This window comes from Tamandua tetradactyla, chromosome X (assembly GCF_023851605.1).
Source record: "Tamandua tetradactyla isolate mTamTet1 chromosome X, mTamTet1.pri, whole genome shotgun sequence".
NCBI lineage: Eukaryota > Metazoa > Chordata > Mammalia > Pilosa > Myrmecophagidae > Tamandua > Tamandua tetradactyla.
In genome coordinates, this window is record NC_135353.1 from 18,208,086 (window position 1) to 18,227,812 (window position 19,727).

Here is a 19,727-nt window from a genome sequence, read left to right on the forward strand (position 1 = left end):
CACTACTGACATTCTGGACAAGATAATTCTTTGGTCTATGAGCTGTTCTGTGAACTGCAGTATGTTTATTTAGCCACAGGACCAGGTCTAGGGTGTAGCAAGTGAGACACTCGCCTTGGGTGCAAAATATAAGAGACACCAAAAAACTCAGTAATTAATGTAAATGAATTTTGATATATTTTTAAAACAAAAGAGAATGCTACAAATCCTTGATGAACAAAATATTAAAATTGTAAATAAAGACAAAATCAATATTGCTGATTTTCCCTTTTGCCTCAGGCTCTGATGAGGCTCAGTCCAGCACTATTACTGACTCTCTTCCTGTCCTGTTAAGCAGCATCCTTGGCCTCTATCCCCTAGAAGCCAGTAGCATTCCCCACACCCACTCTCAATAGTGAAACCAAAATGTCCCTAGACATTTCCAAATATTCCCTGTGAAGCACAATCACCCCTGGCTAAGAATCACTGATTTCAGCATGGAGGGTCCTCCCCATCTAAAAACAAAACAAAACAACAGAAAAGACTAAGTACTGTGAAAGGCTAAGGGACATGGTAACACTGCAGTTAAGGGCACTTATCTGGCATCACGTAGACTTGTATTTAAATCTCAGGTTCAAGACTTGGTAGATGTGTGACTTTGTGTGTTTCAGTCTTGTGCTTCTATTTCACCACCTAGAAAGATGAGGCTAAAATTCACATCCTAGACTGTAAAGATGAAACAATTATTTGTCTAAATCATTTAGGACAATGCATAGTACAAAATAAGAACTCAAAATTATTAGTCACTATTATTCAAGGAATTAATCATTGTATGGGTCCACCTCTCCCTTTGGTTTCTGTACCAGGAGAAGGGACTTCTCATTTTTTTTTTTTTTTGAGCAAGAAGAAATTAGTGCTATAGGAAAGAGGAGCATGATATTTCCAATGACCTAATCTTCAGAAACACAAGTACAGGTAATTAAAATCTTTCAGAAGGAAATATTTAGTTTGTTTTATAATTATACATCTTGGTATGGAAGTCTTAGTGTCTCTTATTGCGAGATTAGAGCTTGACAAACCCGATTACAATTCAGAGAAAACGTTTGTTGTGAAGACAGAAAAGTTCAGCCCACAAACTTGTTCCTATGCCATAATTTAACAAATAAACAAGACAGCTTACAAACATAAGAAACCACTAGAATTTAACAGCATCAAAAATCTTATTTTGAGCACTGCCTGGAAAACAAATAAGGGCTGATTTGCTTTCATCTGAATGCAGACCAAAGAAAAGTACCAGAAATACTGAGCCACTCAAACGTGTAAATTCTTGAACACCCATTTCAAGGAAAATCTTTTACGCTACCTTGTGATGGGCTTATTTTAGTTTTTCTTAAGATCCTGAACATGCTGGATAAAAGACTGTTTCTCTAAGTCCAAATCACAGTTTCAAATTTTTTAAGTTTTGAGATATAATTCACATATCATACAATTCGCCCATTTAAAGCACACCATCCAATGGCCTTTCATATAGTCACAAGGTTGTGCAACCATCACAACCCTCAATTTTAGAACATTTTCATCAACTCAAAAAGAAATTCACCCTCATTCCCCCAGTTTCACGCACATGCACATCCGCATCCTGCCCACCTCAGCACCCAAGCATCTGGGCCCTGATTCCTCAATTCCTGTAACCCATCTACCCCTCATCCCATGCGTATGTGCACCCCACTCTCCAGCTCTGCTGAAGAGCACACTAGTGCCCCGACCCTAAGACACATGCACATGCTCAACCGTGTCATCACCAGCACCCATACATCTGCACCCCAACTGCTTGATACCTCCACCCAACACCTGTACCCTGCACATACATCCACTACAGCCTCGGTCCGCCCCTGCCACATGCATGCGCACCCCCTTGTCCCACAACCCAGAAGAAGTGCCCCACTCCCACACCCAGCAGTTACCCCCATGCACATCTGTGCCATACAGCCCTCCACCCCCAGAACTCATGTGTACCCCTGCCCACCCCACCCCCCGCACACCTGTACCTGTGCCAGGGCCCTGCCCATAAAATGCACACACACAAACACAACCCCAACCCACGCCCCACAACCTGTGCCCTGCCCCTGAACACACAAGCATCTGCATCACAGACCCCAGAGTCCCCTCCCCCCAACACAAGCACCCACACCCTGCCTTCCCTGTACCCCAATCTCTGTGCCCCAAACCCCACACCCTGATCCCCATGACCCCCATACTCAATGTGCCCACCTGCATCCTGCTCATGAATCAGCTCCCACACGTCCAAAGAACCCGTTCGATCTGCTTCCCATTCCACACTGTCTCTGTGTCACCTACACCATGCCCTGCTCCTGCACTCCAAGGCCTGCCTAACCTGCACCCAGCACCCATGGAGCAGGTTCACATAAGACTGAGTTCAGACTACACAACAAACACTATGGAGGTGAGAAGGCAGTGGTATGACATATTTAAGATCCTGAAAGAGAAAGACTACCAGCAAAGAATTCTGTGCTCAGGCAAACTGTCCTTCAAACATGAGGAACAGATTAAAATTTTCACAGATAAACAAATGATGAGAGGATGTATCAACAAGAAACTGGCCATACAAACAGTTCTGTTGGCTGCAAAAAAAAAGAAAAAGGCAGGAGAGGGAGGTCAGGGGGAGGGCACGAAATTGAAGAATGCCAGCAAGGGTAACTTAAAGGATAAAAAGACAGAAAGGGAAAAGAACATATAAATCTGACAAATAAATCCAAAGGATAAGATGGTGGACTCAAGAAACACCTTTGCAATAATAACTTTGAATGTTAATGGACCAAACTTACCAATTAAAAGACACAGATTGGCAGAATGGATTAAGAAATATGATTCAGCTATATGCTGCTTGCAAGAGACCCATCTTAGATCCAAGGATACAAATAAACTGAAAATGAAAGGAAGGAAAAAGATGTTCCACCCAAGCTGTAACCAAAACAAAGCAGGAACAGCTATATTAATATTAGAAAAAATAAACTTTAAATGTAAAGACATCATAAGAGACAAAGAAGGACAGTATATATAAATACAAGATATAATTCACAAGAAGAAATAACAATCATAAATGTTTATGCTCCCAATCAAGGAATTCCAAAATAAATGAGGCAAACACTGCCAAAACTGAAGGCACTGATAGACATTTCAACAATAATAGTACAAGACTTCAACACACCACTATTCTCTATAGACAGAACAACCAGACAGAAAACCAACTAGGAAACAGAGAACTTAAACAACTTGATAAATGAATTCGTCCTAACAGAAATACATAGGTCAATACACCCCAAACCGCCAAGATATACATTCTTTTCTAGTGTTCGTGGAACGTTCCCCAGGATAGATTATATCCTGGGCAACAAAAAGGTCTTTATAAATTTAAATGGGTTGAAATTATTCAAAGCAATTTCTCTGATCACAATGGAATGAAACTGGAAATCAATCACCAACAAAGAACAAGAACATTCACAAATATATGGAGATTAAGTAACGCACTCTTAAATGACCAATGGGTCAAAGCAGAGATTGTTGGAGAAATTATTAAGTATCTGGAGATGAATGAAGATGAGAATCCAGCATATCGGAACATACAGGATATGGCAAAGGCAGTGCTGAGAGGAAAATTTATTTCCCTAAATGCCTATATAAAAAAGGAGAAAGAAGGGAGTACAAAGGCAGTTCAGTGGTAGATACCTCACCTACCATACAGGAAACCCGGGTTCAAATCCCAGCCCATGCACATCCCAAAACAAGCAAACAAGCAAACTAACAAGCAAACAAAAACAAAAATTCAACAAATGGTGCTGCAATAACAGGATGTTCACATGGAAAAAGAATGAAATGTGACCCCGCCATACAGCATACAAAAAAAAAGAACAAAAATGAAGGACTTAATTGCTTACCTGGAGGAACTAGAGAAAGAATAGTAAACTAATCCCAAAGCAAATAGAAAACAAGAAATAACAAAAATTAAAGTACAGTTAAGTGAATGGGAGAACAGTAAAACAAAAGAAAGAATCAATAAAACCAAAAGTGAGTTCTTTGGAAAATCAATAAAACTGATGGACAACTCACAAGGCTGACAAAGAAAAAAAGAAAGAGGATACAAATAAGCAAAATAAGAAATGAGAGGGGGGTCATTATCATGGACCGTGAAGAAATAAAAAAATCATAAGAGGCTATTATGAACAATTACATGCCACAAACTAGACAACTTAGATGAAATGGACAAATTCATAGAAATACATGAAAAAGTTACACTGACTCAAGAAGAAATAGCAGATCTCAACAAACCAATCATAAGTAAAGAGATACAATCAGGCATCAAAAATCTTAAGCCTAGGACCAGATGGCTTCACAGGGGAATTTTATCAAACATTCCAAAAAGAACTAACACCAATCCTGCTAAAACTTTTCTAAAAAAAATGAGGAAAAAGAAACACTACCCAATTCATTTTATGAAGTTAACATCATTCTAATACTAAAGTCGTAAAGATGCTACAAGAAAGGAAAACTACAGGCCAATCTCCCTAATGAACACAGAAGCAAAAATTCTTAACATAATACTAGCAAACTGAATCCACGACATGTTAAAAGAATTAAACACCACGACCAAGGAGGGTATGTAATAGGAATGTAAGGTGGTTCAATAAGAGAAAATCAATTAATATAATGCAGCACGTTAATAAATAGAAAAATAAAAATCACATGATAATATCAATTAATGCTGAAAAAGCATTTGACAAACTTCAACATCTTTTTCTGTTAAAAACTCTTTCAAAAGGTAGGAATCAAAGGTAACTTCCTCAATATGATAAAGGGCATATATGAAAAACCCACAGCCAGCATCATACTCAATGGTAAGAGACAGAAAACCTTTCTCCTAAGATCAGGAATGAGATAAGGATGTCCTCTGTCACCACTATTATTCAACACTGTACTACATCTTCCAGCTAGAGTGATCAGGCAGGAAAAAGAAATAAAAAGCATCCACATTGGAAAGGAAGAACAAACTTCCATTATTTGCAGATGACACAATATTATACTTGGAAAATCCTGAGAAAACTACAACAAAGTTATTTGAGCTAATAAACAAATTCAGCAAGGTGACAGGTTGTAAAATTAAGTGCATATAAGGGAAGCCCAAGAAGAACATGTGTAGATTTCTCAGCAGAAATCATGGAGGCAAGAAGACAGTGGTATGATACATTTAAGATTCTAAAAGAGAAAAACTTCCAACCAAGAATTCTATATCCAGCAAAATTATCCTTCAAAAATGAGGGGGAAACTAAAACATTTTCAGACTAAAAAATCACTAACAGAATTTGTGACCAAGAGACTGGCTCTGTAAGAAATACAAAAGGGAACACTAGAGGAACATCAGAAAAGACAGGAGAGAGAGGTGTGGAGAAGAGTGTAGAAATGAAGACTATCAGTAAAGGTAAATAGAGGGAAAAAAATTAGATATGACATATAAAATCCAAAAGGCAAAACGGTAGAAGAAAGTACAGCTTTTACAGTAATAACAATAAATGTTAATAGATTAAATTCCCCAATCAAAAGACAGACTGGCAGAATGAATTCACAAACAGGACCCATCTATGTGCTGTCCACAGGAGACCCAGTTTAGACCCAAGGACAAACATAGGTTGAAAGTGAAAGGTTTGGAAAAGATATTTCATGCAAACAGCAATTAGAAAAAAGCAGGAATAGCTATACTAATATCTGACAAATTAGACTTCAAATTTAAAACAATTAAAAGACAAAGAAGGACACTATACACTTCTAAAGGGAACAATTCAACAAGAAGACATAACAATCATAAATATTTATGCACCCAGTCAGAGTGCTCCAAAATAAATGAGGCAAACACTGAAAAGAGAAATAGACATCTATACCACAATAGTTGGAGACTTCAATTTCCCACTCTCAACAATGGATAGAACATCTAGACAGAGGATCAATAAAGAAACACAGAATTTGAATAATATAATAAAAGAACTAGACATAATGACATTTATAGAACATTATGCCCCACAACAACAGGATACACCTTTTTCTCAAGTGCTCATGGATCATTCTCAAGTACAGACCATGTGCTGGGTCACAAAGCAAATCTCAATAAATTTTAAAAGACTGAAATCATACAAAACACTTTCTCAGATCATAAAGGAATGAAGTTGGAAATCAATAACAGCAAAGGGCCAGAAAATTCACAAATATATGGAGGCTAAACATCACAACCAGTGAGCTAAGGAAGAAGGTACAAGAGAAATCAGTAAATCTGTCTTGAGAGACAAATGAAAATGAAAACACAACATATCAAAATATATGGCATGCAGCAAAGGCAGTGCTGAGAGGAAAATTTATTGTCTTAAATGCCTATAACAAAAAAGAATAGCAAAAATCAAGGAAGTAACTATTCACTTGGAAGAACTAGAGAAAGAACAGCAAACTAACCACACAGCAAGCCAATGGAAAGAAATAATGAAGATGAGAACAGAAAAAAACCTAATTGAAAACAATTGAGAAATGTACAAAACCAGAAGTTGGATCTTTAAGAAAATTAATAAAACTGATGGACCCTTAGCAAGGTTAACAACAAGAAAAAGAGAGAGGATGCAAATAAATAAAATCAGAAATGGAAGAGAAGACATAACCACTGACCTCGCAGAAATAAAGGAGATGATGAGAGCATATTATGAACAGCTTTATGTTAATAAACTAGACAACATCGATGAAATGGGAAACTTCCCAGAAAGATATGAACAACCAACATTGACTCCAGAAGAAATATATGACCTCAACAAACCAATCACAAGTAAAGAGATTCAATCAGCCATCAAGAAGCTCCTCAAAAAGAAAAGTCCAGGACCAGATGGCTTCACATGTGAATTCTACCAAGCATTCAAGAAAGAATTAGTACCAATCCTACATAAACTCTTCAGAAAAATTGAAGAGGAAGGAAGGCTACCTAATTCATTCTATGAAGCCAACATCAGGCTCATACCAAAGCCCGACAAAGATACTACAGGAAAAGAAAATTACAGACCAATCTCTCTAATGAATACAGATGCAAAAATCCTCAACAAAATTCTTGCAAATCGAATTCATAAGCAAAATAAAATAATTATACATCACAACCAAGTGGGATTTATTCCAGCTATGCAAGGATGATTCAACATAAGAAAATCAAATATTGTAATACAGTATATCAACATATACTACAAACTACATGATCACCTCAATTGATGAAGAAAAGGCATTTGACAAAATTCAACATCCTTTCTTGATGAAAACATTTCAAAGGATAGTAATAGAAGGAAATTTCCTCAACATGATAAAGGAAATATATAAAAAACTCACCGCTAACATCATCCTCAATGGGGAAAGACTGAAAGCTTTCCCCCCTAAGATCAGGAACAGAAAAGGATGTCCACTGTCACCACTGTTATTCAACATTGTGATGGAAGTTCTAGCCAGAGCAATATAGACAAGAAAAAGAAATACAAGGCATCAAAGTTGGAAACGAAGAAGTAAAAACTCCCACTATTTGCAGATGATATGATACTATATGTCAAAACCCCAAAAAAATCAACAGCAAAACTACTAGAACTAATAAATGAGTAAATAGCAAAGTGGCAGGGTACAAGATCAACACTCCAAAATCTGTAGGGTTTCTATATACTAGTAATGAGCAATCTCATTGCTCATTAAGGGGAAATCAAGAAAAAAATTCCACTTACAATTGCAACAAAAAGAATAAAATATGTAGGAATAAATTTAACTAAGGATACAAAAGACCTATACAAAGAAAACCACAAGAAATTGCTAAAAGAAATCACAGAAGACCTAAATAAATGGAAGGGCATACTGTATTGATGGATTGGAAGACTAAATATAGTTAAGATGTCAATTCTACCCAAACTGATTTATAGGTTAAATGCAATACCAATTAAAATACCAAAAATTTACTTGCAGAAATAGAAAAACCAATAACCAAATTTATTTGGAAGGGCAGGGTGCCCAGAATAGTTAAAAATATCTTGAGAAAGAAAAATGAAGTTGGCGATCTCACACTACCCGACTTTATGGTGTATTTTGAAGCTACAGTGGTCAAAACAGCATGGTACTTACAGTGGAATACAATACAGTGTTCAGATATATATAGACCCTCTCATTACGGAGAACTGCTCTTTGATAAGGCAGTCAAGCCAACTCACCTGGGACAGAGCAGTCTGTTCAATAAATGTTGCTTGGAGAACTGGATATGCATATGCAAAAGAATGAAAGAGGATCCATATCTCACAACTTATACAAAAATTAACTCAAAATGGATCAAAGACCTGAACATTAGCACTAAAACCATAAAACTTTTAGAAGAAAATGTAGGAAAATATCTTACAAAACTTGTAATAGGAGGTGGTTTCCTAGCTCTTACACCCAAAGCATGAGCATCGAAGAAAAAAATAGATAAATGGGAACTCCTCAAAATTAAACACTTTTGTGCATCAAAGAACTATATCAACAAAGTAAAAAGGCAGCCACCCAATGGGAGACAATATTTGGAAAACACATATCAGATAAGGGTCTAGTATCCAGAATATATATTGATTCTTCAACTCAACAAAAAAAGACAAATAACCCAATTAAAAATGGGCAAAAGACATGAGCAGACACTTCTCAGAAGAGGAAATACAAATGGCTAAAAGGCAAGTGAAAAAATGTTCAACTTCACTGTCTATTAGGGAAATGCAAATCAAAACCACAATGAGATATCACTGATATGCACTAGAATGGCCATTATCAGAAAAACAGAAAACGACAAGTGCTGGAGAAGATGTGGAGAAAGAGGCACACTGATCTGCTGTCGGTGGGAATGTAAAATGGTACAACCACTGTGGAAGGCAGTTTAGCGGTTCCTCAGGAAGCTAAGCATAGAATTGCCCATTGCTAGGTATCTACTCAGAGGACATGAGGGCAAGGACACAAACATACATTTGCGCACCAATGTTTATAAGCAGATTATTTACAATTGCCAAGAGATGGAAACAGCCCAAATATTCATCAACAGATGAGTGGTTAAACAAGCTGTGGTATATACATACGGTGGAATATCATGCAGCTGTAAAACAGAATAAAGTCATGAAGCAATTAATAACGTGGATGGGCCCTGTGGACATTATGCTGGGTGAAATTAGCCAGAAACAAAAGGACAGATACTGTATGATCTCACTGATATGAACTACATTAATGAGTAAACTTGGAGAATTTCAGTTAAGAATATGTTACCAGGAGACAGAAATAGGGGAGAGATTGGGTAATTGGTGCTGAAGGGATACAGATTGTGCAACAGGACTGATTGTAAAAATTCAGAACTGGATAGCACAATATTACCTGATTGTAGCACGATAATGTAAGTACACTGAATGAAGTTGAACGTGAGAATGATAGAGGGAGAAGGGCTGGGGGCACACATGAAATCAGAAGGAAAGATAGACAATAAAGACTGAGATGGTATAATTTAGGAATACCTAGACTGTACAATGATAATAACTAAATGTACAAATTAAAAAATGTTTTTGCATAAGGAAGAACAAAGGAATGTCAATATTACATGCAGGGTGTTGAAAATAGATGGTAATTTATATTTTAAAACTTCAACTTCTATGTGAGACTAAAGCAAGAAAGGTTTATTTGGTACAAAATTTATATTTTAACTAGTGCATTTCCTATTTTAGCTTATACAGACAGTTTAACTGAACACCATAAGTACATGGAACCTTGAACAGGGCATGAGATTTTGTTGGTTTGTCCAGGTAAGTGTGATGTCCCAATAAATCCCAGAGTGATATGTACAGTGAATAAAGACGTATTTGCAAAGTTCCCTTGGGGGAATAGGGAGAAAGGGGAAAAACTCAACTTCCTGATTTGGAGAATTCCTTATATTCTCGCAAGCAGTGGGGACAACCAAATCAACAGGCCAAGCCCTCGATCTTGGTGATTGCCCCTATGAAATATTTCCCTGCAAGGAATAGGCTAACCCTCCTTAAAATTAGTCCTAAGAGTCACTCCCAGAGAACCTCTTTTGTTGCTCAGATGTGGCCTCTCTCTCGGCCAACACGGCAAGTGAACTCACTGCCTTCTGCCCTCTACATGGGACATGACTCCCAGGGGTGTAAACCTCCCTAGCAACATGGGACAGAAATCCTAGGATGAGCCTGGACTTGGAATCAGGGGATTGAAAAAACCTTCTCAACCAAAAGGGGGAAGAGAAAAATGAGGCAAAATAAAGTGTCAGTGACTGAGAGATTTCAAACAGAATCAAGAGGTTATCCAGGGGGTTATATTTACACATTATACAGATAACCCATTTTTAGTTTATGGTGTTTTAAACTGGCTAGAGGGAAGTACCAGGAACTTTAGAGTTCTGTTCTAGTAGCCATGTTTCTTGAGATGATTGTATAATGATGTAGCTTTTACAATGTGACTGCAATATTCTGAAAACCTTGTGTCTAATGCCCCTTTTATCTAGGGTATGGATAGATGAGTAAAAAAATATGGATAATAAACAAGTAATAGGGGAACAAAAGTTAAAATAAATAGAGTAGATGGGAATACTAGTGGTCAATGAGAGGGAGGGGTAAGGGGTATGGCATGTATGAGTTTGTTCTTTTCTCTTTTTTATTTCTTTTGCTGGAGAGATGCAAATGTTCAAAAAAAATGATCATGGTGATGAATAACACAACTATGTGATGATACTGTGAGCCTCTGATTGTAACCATGTCAAGAATGTTTGTATGTTTCTTTGTTGTTGACAATAAAAATATTTTTAAAAATTAATATACGGAAATCAGTAACGTTTCTATACACAAGCAATGACCTAACCAAGGAGTCAGTTAAGGAAAAAATTTCATTCAAAATAGCAACTAAAAGAATCAAGTATCTAGGAATGAATTTAACTAGGGCTGCAAATGAACTGTACACAGAAAACTATATAACATTATCAAAAGAAATAAAAGTAGATCTAAATAGGTGGAAAGACATTCCCTGTTCATGGACGGGAAGGATAAATGTAGTTAAGAATTCAACCTACCCAAATTGATCTACAGATTCAATGTAGTACCAATCAAATTTACAACAACCTAATTACAAGAATTGAAAAAGCTAGTTACCAAATTCACCTGGGAGGGAAAGAGACCCCAAATAGCTAAAAACATTCTAAAAAAGAAAATGAAGTGGGAGGATTAACACTCCCTGATGTCAAAGCTTATTATAAAGCCACAGTGGTCAAAATATCATGGTACTAGTTGGGGAGGGGATTCCTGGAACTCAGTCTGGGGACAGGTGACAGAGTTCAGATCCCAGACCCTGACCAAGGAAAGATGAAGATTTTATTTCACCCTAGAATACTGAATGGGCTACAATTTCTGAAACAAGACAAGGATGCCCACTGTTACAATTATTATTCAACATTGTACTGGAAGTTCTACTAGAGGGATCAGGCAGGAAAAAGAAATGAAAGGCATCCAAATTGGAAAGGAAGAAGTAAAACTTTCATTATTTGCAGAAGGCATGATATTATACATGAAAAATCCTGAGAACTCTATGACAAAGTGACTTGAGCTAATAAATTCAGTAAGGTAGTGGGATACAAAATTAATGTGCAAAAATCAGTAATGTTTCTATACACAAGCAATGACCTACTGAGAAATCAGTTTAGGAAAAAATTCCATTCAAAATAGTAACTAAAAGAATCAAGAAATAAACTTAACTAGGGACATAAAGGACTTACACACAGAAAATCACATAACATTGCCAAAAGAAATCAAAGAAAATCTAAATAGGTGGAAAGACATTCCCTGCTCATGGATAGGAATGTTAAATGTAGTTAAGATGTCAATTCCACCCAAATCAATCTACAGGTTCAATGCAGTCCTAATAAAACTTCAAAAAACCTACTTTGAAGACTTGGGAAAGCTAGTTACCAAATTCATCTGGAAGGGAAAGAGACCCCAAACAGCTAAAAACATCCTACAAAAGAAAATCAAAGTGGGAGGATTAACACTTCCTGACTAAAAGTTATTATAAAGCCATGGTGGTCAATACAGCAAGAAACTGGCACAAAGATATTAAGTACTGCCCAATGGAATCAAATCGAGAGTGAAGAAACAGAGGAGCAAATCCACAGTCAACTGATTCTTGACAAGGCCCCCAAATCCACTGAACTGCAACAAAATAGTCTTTTCAATATCCACTGAACTGAGACAAAATAGTCTTTTCAATAAATGGGCATGGGAGAACTGGATATCAATAGCCAAAACAATGAAAGAGGACCTTTACTTTACACCTTACACAAAAATTGACTCAAACTGTATCAAACACCTAAACATAAGAACTAGCACCATGAAGCTTCGAGAGGAAATGTAGAGAAACATCTTCAAGACCTAGTAAGAGGAGGTAGCTTCCTAACTTTACACCCAAAACACAAGCAACAAAAGAAAAAAATAAATAAATGGGAACTCCTCAAAATCAAATGCTTCTGCACCTCAAAAAACTTTGTCAAAAATGTGAAGAGGCAGCCAACTCGAAGGGAGAAAATATTTGGAAATCATATATCGTACAAAGGTTTGATATTCTGTATAACATAAAGAAATCATACAACTCAACAACAAAAGAACAAACAACCCAATTATAAAAATAGGCTAAAGATATGAATAGATGTTTTTCTGAAGAGCAAATACAGACGGCTCAAAAACAAATGAAGAGATGCACATTTTTGTTAGCTATAATGGAACTGCAGATCAAGACTACAATGAAAGGGTGGGCCATGGTGGCTCAGCAGGCAAGAATGCTCGCCTGCCATGCCAGAGGACCTGGGTTCAAGAATGCTCGCCTGCCATGCCAGAGGACCTGGGTTCGATTCCCGGTGCCTGCCCATGTGAAAAAAAAATAAGACTACAATGAGATACCACCTCAAACCTATAAGAATGGCAGCTAATAAACAAACAAGAAACTATAAATGTTGGAGAAGATGTGAAGAAATTGGAACACTAATGCACTGCTGGTGGGAATGCATAACGGTGCAGCTGCTATGGAAGATGGTTTGGCAGTTCCTTAGGAAACTAAATATCAAGTTGCCCTATGACCCAGCAATAGCTCTACTTGGTATATACCCAGAAGAGCTGAGAGCAGTGACACAGCAGACATTTGCACACCGATGTTCATAGCAGTATTATTCACAATTGCCAAAAGATGGAAACTATCCAAATGCCCATCAACAGATGAGTGGATCAACAAAATGTGGGAGTATATACACGATGGAATATTATGCAGCAGTAAGATGAAAAGGGCAATGAGGCTGCCAACTCAGTAGGAGAAAATATTTGGAAATCACACATTAGAAAAAGGTCTGATATCTGTATACATAAAGAAATCATACAGCTTAACAACAAAAGAGCAAACACCTCAATTATAAAGTGGGCAGAAGATATTAATAGGCATTTTTCCAAAGAGAAAATACAGATGGCTAAAAAAAGTTTGCTATTAAACAAACTCTCCAACTAAATGTTGGCGAGGATGTGAAAAAACTGAGACACTTATGCACTGCTGATGGGAATGTACAATGGTACAGCGCTATGGAAGACAGTCTGGTGGTTCCTCAGAAAACTAAATATCGAGTTGCCCTATGATCCAGCAATACCACGTCTGTAGTTAACACTTCCAGTAGTTAGAGACAACAGGAGAGCTGGAAGCAGTGACACAAACAGACATTTGCATATCGATGTTCACAGCAGCATTATTCACAATCTCGAAAAGGTGGAAACAATCCAAGTGCTCATCAACAGATGAGTGGATTAACAAAATGTGGTATATACCTACGATGGAATATTTTGCAGCAGTTAAGATTAAATGCCATTCTGAAGCACATGACAAGGTGGGTGAATCTTGAGGACATGGTGCTAAACAAAATAAGTCAGACACAAAGAACAGATACGGTTTGATTTCACTTTTATGACCATGGTAAATGTAAAGTCAGAGGCTTACAATACAGAATATAGGGGACATAGAGATAGACGGAAGCTAGAGATGGGTGAACTGTTAGCTAATGAGCTTGAACTTAAATGTAAGGGAACAGAAAGAAGTGAAGAAGTTCATTAGTAGGTACAAAAGTAATATTGCCATATTGAAGGTAAACATGATTGAAAAGTGTTGTATAGACCCATGTGTCTAACCAATTAACACTACAAATATAAATAAGTTCTTGCATAAAGTACTTCAAAAGTATGAATCTTGTACAAAGTGTATAATTTCAGGGTTTGGGGGAAAATCGCTATCACATCCTATGGGTTAATCTTAAACAGGAAAACATCAACAGTACCACAGCAATACCAGGGGTAAATAATGGAGGGCAGGACAAGAACTAAGGGGAGGTTTGGATTTTCTATTTGGTGAGGGTCTGTTTACCTTGTATTTTTCTCTTGGGAATGATGAAATTGTCTAAAATTGGGATTATTGATGAACTGCTGACTTTGGACATTATACTTGATGCCTATTCGATGGAGGTGGCTGAAGGATGCACTGACTGAAAAGTAGAACAGCGAATGATGGTATATATATATATATATATATGATCAAATATTGTGCTCTACAGAAAGCAACAAAAGTGTGAGGCATGCAACATCGTGAATGAACCTGTGGGATACTTGATGAGGCAAAATAAACCAGAAACAAAAGAGCAAATATTGTATGGCCTCATTTAGAAAACACTTACAAGAAAACAGGGGCCTAGATTGTAAGCCCTTATAGCAGTCACATTTAGTCTGGAGCAGTAATTGTTATTTCTAGATTTTGAGAGGCTGTGCTATATATGTATAACCTGGTAGTTAGAGACAAGAATGAAACCGATCAGGTTGGGATTAAGGTAATCCAAAATACAGAGTTAAGGAAGACACTGTCTGTATTTTAGAACTTCACCTACTCTAAGAGACCATAGAAAGAAAGGTTATTTTGTTCAGAACCAAATTTTTTTGTAGCACATAATCTAACTCAACCTATCTGGATAGGTCATTTAAATAATCCAAATACACACAAGGAGCCCAGAATAAGAATGAGGGCCTTTAATCTTGCATAGCTTAATGTAATGCACAGATACATCCAGAGTATATTATGCAGATAATCAAAAAGTATTGGCAAAGTTCCTTGAGAGATGGGAGAAAATATATGGAACTATTAAACTTTACCATCAGGGAAACCCCTGATACTGTGTCAAACATTAGAGACACCATATCAATAGGCCAAGCCCTTGATCTTGAGGCTTGCTCTTATGAAGCTTATTTATGTAGCAGAGAAACGTAGCCTACCTATAGGTATGCCTAAGAGTTACTTCCAGAGGACCTCTTCTGTTGCTCAGATATGGCCTCTCTTTCTCTAAGCCCAAGTCTGCAAGTGAAATTATTACCTTCTCCCCTATGTGCGACATGGCATCCAGGGGTGAAATTTTCTCTGGCATGTGGGATATGACTCCCAAGAGTGAGCCTGGCCCTGACACAGTGGGATCAACAATTCGATCTTGACCAAAAGAGGGAAAAGAAGTATAACTCAAAAAGTATCAGTGGCTGAGTTCAAATAGAGTGGAGACTACCTAGAGGTCACTCTTATGCAAGCTTCAGCTAGACATTTCTACCATCACAGTTTGCCAAACCCCAACCAAAACCTTTTCTGCCAACCCTAAAGGATAACTAGGGCTTTATATAAGATTCTACAGAGGTCCCATTCACTAGGATTACTTCCCAAAAACCTACAACCTCTAAGTGGGTTCCTAGGCCAGATAAGTCCTGAAAGCCAGAGGGGCCAGCCTCTCCAGAACATTAATTAGTTCCATCCCCCTATTCCATGTTATACACAGTCCCTTTCAATATGAAAAAGTTAGAATGGACATAACCCAAATACCCCTTAAAAGTGGGAGAAAGATCAAACAAGATAGTGGAGTTATACAGAGAAGGTAGGGTACCAACGACTATGACTGCTAAATCATTATATTGCTATTTCTTTTAGTCTCTAGTGTCTTGGAGCAGGTAGTAGTAAAAACCTAAAATTGTGGAATTGTAACCCATATCAAACTATGAAATCTGTTTTACAACTAATTGTTGTGGTGTGCTTTGAAATTCCTTGCTTTATTGTATATACGTTAATTTCACAAAAAAGAAATTCAGTATACTTTGTCACCTCCCCACCCCCAGACCTAAGCAACAACTAATCTTCTTTTTGTCTCTACAGATTTCCCAATTCTGGAATTTCATATAAATGGAATTATATAATATGTGGACTTTTGCATATGGCTTCTTTAATGACTCATACTGTTTTCAAGGTTCATCCACATTGTAGTATGGATCAGTACTTCATCCCTTTTTATGGATAAATAATATTCCACTGCTGAGCTATATTGCTTTTTGTTTATCCATTCATCCACTGATGGGCATTTGCACTGTCTAAACCTCTTGGCATATTCAGAATAATTATTCTTCTGTACACAGTCACATACCAGCTGTGGTGTGGACACCTTTTCTCACTGCTCTTGGGTATATCCCTATGAGTGCCATTGCTGGGTCATATAGTAACTCTAACTTTAACCTTTTGAGGAACTCCTAGACTGTTTTCCACAGTGACTACAGCATTTTTTATTCCCATCAATCAGGTATAAGGATTCCAATTTTCCACATCCTCACCAAGACTTGTTATTGCCCACGTTTTTTTATTACAACCATTCTAGGGTCTTTCACAGTGGTTAATTCTCATTGTGGTTGTGATTTGTATTTTCCTGATGGCTAATGATGTTGAGCATCTCTGCATTTGCATATTGGTCATTCATATGCATTCTATGGAGAATAAGTGGTTTCCATTTGATACTCCAGGAAGGTGGGACACTCCGGAATAGAAACAGGAACACTGATTAAGTATACATTAAATCTCCACCAAGTCCTTCCACTACATAAGTGAATAACAAGCTTAATCTACTGGAAAAAGAAAAAACATTTCTCTAATGGCAATAAAATTATTCTGTTTGTGGACCACAGCTGAGGTTTAACAGAAACTAGCTAATGGGGGAAGCTTGTTTTGCATGAAGAACATGCCCATCTCTAAATTTACTACAGAGCTTTGCTGAAACCCGGATTCTGCCAGTACATATCAGATCACTGTCGTGTGCTCTTGTGCACCTTTGGTAGCAGCATGAATGTGCTCTTTCTGTCTGAACTGAATGGCTTCCACTGTACTTTCAGTTGACCCTATGGGAATTTTTTTCTTCCATGTTTGGAAAAACATTCATATTTTCCTCTCTTCTGGAAATAAAGCTCTCCTCAGAAGACTACTATGAACATACAGTCCATCTATACTGAATTACCCCATCAAGATCCAATATTTGAGTCATTTCAGAAAGTTTGTAATGCTACAATCAGAGCTCTAGGGTTGAGATGACTACCCATCTCTGGAAGAACTCTGGATAAGCCCAATAAATTCAGACATGTGGAAATACCAACTCAACAGTCTGTGCAAAATAGGGTAGGCAAATGAAAACAGAACTCCAAGAGCATTAATCTAAATTAATTAACCCAGTGACATTGTCATAGAATTTTAGCCCCACTGTAGAGCCCAAATGAATACAATACTTCAGGTAGGTAAGCTTTTTTGATGTGGGATGTTTATTTACAATGAACTGCAGAAGAGGGTTAATCTAATGGGATGCAGGACAGCATCGGATGGTGAAATGCTTTGTGACCAATATCCATTTGAGATATCAATTAAGTTTTAATTCTTGGAGGGAAACAAAGCAGCACTGCACAAAGACTAAATTGGGGGTGGCATAAGGGGCACAGAGCTCATGGAACCTTAGGCCTACTACCTTTTTGTAACAGGGAAAGGCCTCCTCATCTAACACAAAGGGGATGAAGAGTAGGGAGGGAGAAGGGTGAATTGGTGTGTGGCCTGTTAACTCAATGATGTTTCTAAAGCTTGAATGCAAGAGTCAAAGCCACCCAAGTGACAACAGCGCTAAGTCAACAGCTTGGCAGAGACAGCATGACCTGAATGGAAATGCAAATGGTTCAGTCCAATAACTGCTTTGGGGTATCACTCGGTATACCAGCTCTTATATTCCTGGGAACCTTTGTGACTGCACACAGAAAAGCAAATCACCTTCCAAACTCCAGGGAAAATCCAATACATGCCAATCCAAATTAAGAGAACAGAAAAAAAAATGTACAGGGTGGCAATTCCCAATATTAAAAGCATACTGACTGTACTCAAGGTGTCCCTAAAGGGTCCTTTTAAGCCACCAGCCATGTGATTTTGAAAAAAGCACCACCTGTGTTCTAACAGAAGACTCTCACGTTCAACAGTGGAGAAAATGCTTTCCCTGCAATGCTGTTGTGGACATGTCTGGGCTTCTGACCCACCAGACGACGGCACATGAGTACATAATTAGTTTGTTTTCCAAAGGGGGAGCCACCTCATGCTTTTCTTCAAATTCAATCAAAACATCCACTTTCTAAATAGAAACACGTTCATTTGAAACCTCTTTGCATGAGCAGCTGTCTGGGCCAGGCCTGGCCAAAGAGCCAAATTCTATTCATCCCTGCACTCCAGCCAGTAAATGCTTGGCTTTGTTTACCCCCACCAGCAGAGACCTTCAGACTATGTCCATCGGGCAAGGGGTTTTAATGATCTGAGGCAGGTGTCCTCGGAGGCTGCCCAGGTGAGGGGGTCAGCCTGGGCACCATGACTCACTCACTTCTCCTCAGTTTACAAAGCAGCAACACACCCCCCACCCCAATTAATTACCTCCATTAATGTGCTCTACCAAGCAAGTGAAAGGAGATGCTCTCGGCATGCTTGGGGCCTCTGCTACCATTTAAGAGCTCTGAAGACAACCAAGAGCCACTGTTTTCAACAAAGGAGGGGAGTGAAGCACTCTCCAGAAACTCTACGAAATGAAATCATCACGATGGTAAAGAAATAAGCAGCTGCTAAGGCCTTATACTGTGGTCACAAGAAGCACAAAGATGGCCGTTCAGGGTTAAGAGACTCATATCCTCAAGTTCCCAAAACATAAGGAGAAGGCTGTAATCTTGCCCTTAATGAGTTTTAAAATATCACTGCAGAAGACAAGCCCAGGAGACAGAGAAAAATGATCCTTCTTTATGTCTAATTCATGCTTTTGCATTCTCAAAGCCCCTGGCTTGCATATTGCCCCATTTTATCCCCTAAGACTTGGTGAGGTAGGAAAGGTGAGTATTAACAACAACCCATGACAGATGGGGGAAAGTCAGTTTCAGAGAGGTTAAGGGATTTGCCCATAGTCACACAACTGAACAGCTGGAACCCCAGGGTGGGAGGGTATACGCAACTGGTGCCGAAGCCCCATCCACAATCAGACCTACAGAGGCGGTCCCCCAAGTCCTGGGGGAGTGCAACTGGCTGCATCCTGGGTTAAGCGGCCCAAGCTTTGCTGGGGAGGAAATTGGCATTTGATGGCCTGGAAGAAAGAGTGAGCTCTTTTGTCCAAAGCGTGCACCCCTGACATTGGAACCCAATTTGTGATGCTCTGTTTACTCTGGCTAGATAGGAATTTAAGTGTTTCTGAAAAGATGTTGCAGGACCCTGGAGTTTCTCATGAATGCAGAGCACCTGCCTTCATA

The 19,727-nt window shown here is 38.2% G+C and overlaps 1 long non-coding RNA gene across 1 annotated transcript in view; it reads right to left on the reverse strand.

Moving 5' to 3' along the window:
- Window positions 1–292: 292 nt before the first annotated feature.
- Window positions 293–19,727, reverse strand: part of LOC143671467 (uncharacterized) — a 91,917-nt gene continuing 72,482 nt past the window's right edge. Inside the window, exon 4 of the long non-coding RNA XR_013169571.1 lies at window positions 293–672. This is a non-coding gene — a long non-coding RNA (uncharacterized LOC143671467). The remainder of the gene's footprint in view (window positions 673–19,727) is intronic.